Source organism: Anneissia japonica, unplaced genomic scaffold, assembly GCF_011630105.1.
Source record: "Anneissia japonica isolate Jap-2015-1 unplaced genomic scaffold, ASM1163010v1 scaffold16662_len1167910_cov178, whole genome shotgun sequence".
In the NCBI taxonomy this organism is placed as follows: Eukaryota; Metazoa; Echinodermata; class Crinoidea; order Comatulida; family Comatulidae; genus Anneissia; species Anneissia japonica.
The window spans coordinates 526049-529750 of record NW_022732216.1 but is presented as its reverse complement, the minus strand read 5'-3'; the positions used below and the strand labels follow the sequence as shown (position 1 = coordinate 529750).

Genomic DNA, 3702 nt, shown 5'->3' with positions numbered 1-3702 from the left:
CATCATCATCATCATCATCATCAATATCTTCATAACCACCACCATTATTATTATTATTATTTTTATCATTATTATTATTATTATTATTATTATTATTATTATTATTATTATTGGCACGGTATTATTATTATTATTATTATTATTATTATTATTATTATTATTATTATTATTATTATTATTATTATTACTGTATCATCATCCTCATCGTCATAAAGGAATGGCGCATTAGAAAAAGAATAATTACTGTAGCCTAATTGGTTTTTATACCACTCCAGGTGGCGTTTTACATATAAACATTACTCAATGGACTACGAAAGAGACTTTAAATTATTAACAAATGTAAGTACTGTACAGTATTGAACATTTTTCATCGTTAATTCACTAGTTAAATGGGAATTCTGTCATCATTTTATGGTTATTATTTTGACTACGTTTGTTAGGCAGCCGCATTGAAGGCATTGACAATTTCATCGACAGAAGCATGCACTGACATGCTGCGTTCATATTCAACAACATACATTCCAAGTGACCTGAAACTGGCTAAAAAAACGTTGTCTAAAGTAATTACAGCTTGGGGCTTGTTAACTTCCGTTCGTTGTTTACATTGTAGATTCGTATCTGTTTTTTCCATTGATAATATTTGCAATTTATTACCAAGAGCCTATAATTATCTTTTTTTTAAATACATATAATTTTGTTTTCTCCCCGACGAATTGTGCTTTTTCTCACCGACGTGGGGGGGGGGGGGGATCTCTGAACAAGGCTTTAGGCATCCCCTTGTTTTAGACCCCGATCAGAATTGTTGGACGTTGGACCCCTATCGACATTTTTCTATGAGTCTATGTATAAATAAGAATATAGCACTGGTATAATTTAACTGTCTGTTAATTTACAGGAAAACAATTTTGTCATTCATATATTTAATTGTAAGTTTGTAACTTACTTAATATAATTATTCAGTTATGAAATTAAATAGTTTATCTTTCAGCTCAAGACAGACAGTGTTTTCTCTATGGACAGTGTATATTTAAATTGGACTTCATTGGAAATGGGCTGGATCGACTCCGGCCTAATGGGCGTTCCTGATGCTCATTACGGTAATTGTTACTTTTCTTGATCTCACTGGCATCCATTTGTTATCTTGCTTATGCATGTTGAGCATCGAAATAATTCAATCAATCACTCAAAAAATATTATATTATGAAAAATGTTTGTATGAAGATTATAGATATAGTATTATGTTTATTGTTTGAATAGTACACTTTTTATAAATTATAAATTTTATTTACCCATGTCAATCGGAATACTAACATAATTTGTTTGCGCTATTGCGATCTACTAGTCCTACCCAACGCCATGTATTTAATAGTTATCACATCATTCCGTGGTGTGATGATATTATAAATAATTAATATTTAATATGATAATGCTGATATGATTAGAATTGTGAAGTACTATTATGTTGTATCAGCAGCATTGCCCATAGTGATAACTGCATACGATAATGTTTAGGTTGGGGTTCTCCCCTGGGGCGGGGTGGCAGCCGGCCTTCCCCCCTTACCCTTAATCCTTTAAAAAAAATTGGAGAAAAAAAGAAAATTACATTCAAATTTAAAATCTGAGATTGCCATTTCTGGCCGTCTAGAGGTGCCATAATTGAAAAGTTTCTTACCTCAGCACCAACCATGGTGGGGCTGATGTGGTGGGCCCCTCTATTTCAGACCTACTGGCTCTGCCTCTGTTTATATTTGTACCGGTATATTATGTTTTGATGATACTCCGTTATAATTCTTTCTCTGTTTCCTAATCTTTTCTCAATATTTTTCTATTCCAGTGATGTAGACAAAGATGACACAACTATCAGGAAAACATAACCACAGACTCAATCGTGAAAGGGCAAAAGAACTCACCAATTTTTCATAGATAGCCAAAAATTGTGTCACTCATCAAGCTTCCTATAAAAATTCTGGATATGAAATTAATTAAGATATAGTGTAAATTTTATTTTTTAAATGTTTTCCTCTGCAATAATCTCAAAAATAATGTTAGCAATATGTAGTAATTCTTGTAGGCTTCATGTTTATTAATATTGTATTATTACTGCTAATGTTTATCTTATCAATAGAGAAAGTAGGCCTAACCCGTTTGTTGTAAAGAATATAGACATGTAAGATAATAAGATTAAAAATTTTGAGGATTAAAATCAGATTTATTGATTTTTGCCGGATGTACATGATATAGGCCTACAGTATATAAATATAAAATGTATATATATATATATACATATATATATATATATATATATATATATATATATATATATCACAACTTGATTTCAATGCTTAAAAATAAATATCAAATGTAATTGTGCATTCCTTCTCATCTTATTTAATGTCTATGTTTACTGTAATAAATTCAATAGCTAAATTAGCTTATAAGCTTAAACCACAAGTGAAGAATTGCTTCATCAATAATGTGCTACTTTATCTATTAAACTAGCAATTATTTCGAGGACGCCCTCAACAAATACATAAAACCGGAAATGACGTGGTTGCTAAGCAACAAGCTCATGCATAATCATGAATATTCAGTGACACCTGTTCTAATTAGACTAACAATAAAATCTTTTTGGTCGATTTTGTCAAAACTGAGCTAAAAGTTTTTATTGTTAGTCTAATGAGCACAGGTGTTACTGAATATGCATAAGCTGTAGCCTAGCAACCGACGTCATTTCCTGTTTTGTAAAATTCGACAGCACCTTGCTCTGAAAAGTCTCGTAATTTGTTGGTGTCATGTGAATATATTTGGAAAGAGTGTTTATAAGATAAAGTAGCCTGTAATAATGCTTTATTCGAATCGAAGTGATTATAATATATTTATTTCGATTATATACTGATTAATAATCATGAAATATATATTATTAATGCAATTATGACAAAGGAAGTACACACAATGATGTAGGCCTATTATAAATTATACTACAGTTTACCTTTATTTCTTAAATACTCGGAAATGTTACATCAGAACTATATAAACGTATATATTCTAGTTTTATATAATATAATATAATATATATATATATAATGCTTATAGGCCTAATTTTATTTAAGTATGTACTATCGTTCGAGAATTACTTGTTCGTTGTATAAGAAACATAATTGGCAAATTTGAATCAATTCCGGCGATCCAGTGATATAAATCCTAATAAATATCCGCGAGCGATTATTTGTAGAATTAAGACCATATAAATCCGGCTATTGATAGCATCTTGTGTTCCGGCAATTTAATACACATCATGTTCCGCTGACAATAATTGTACATCGACTTCGCGCTTATTGATGGATCGGTAGATTTGACCTGAGACACTGAAATAAAAGAGATTGAACTAGTGAGAAATACATTTACATTACAACTATTTTCATTTAGGCATCTGGTTAAGTTAGGCCTAATTAAGTATCAATCTCATTAGGTTAAAAACACTTTTTGCAAACTTTATGACATTCATACTTTCATGAGGTATAGGAATACAAATTCAGAAAAATAAAATTGATTGTTTGATTGATTTAATACATTATATATAGTGTACATGTTAATAAAGCGTTATTTTCATATGCGTTGGTGAGTACGCTCCCCAACATCCCACCCCAAATCGCCAAGGTCCAAATTCGAAATCTTATGTTCCTATCTGAGCACTGTTATTAT

The 3702-nt window shown here is 30.7% G+C and overlaps 1 long non-coding RNA gene across 2 annotated transcripts; it reads left to right on the top strand.

The window, feature by feature from the left end:
- The first annotated feature begins 367 nt into the window (after positions 1-367).
- LOC117115609 lies at positions 368-2492 on the top strand. 2 transcript variants are annotated; one of them, XR_004446581.1, is made up of 3 exons: positions 368-560; positions 977-1097; positions 1835-2492. It is a non-coding gene; the product is annotated as an uncharacterized LOC117115609 (long non-coding RNA). The 2 variants fall into 2 exon arrangements; XR_004446580.1 differs by having other exon boundaries at positions 370-560; positions 989-1097; positions 1835-2491.
- Positions 2493-3702: the final 1210 nt, after the last annotated feature.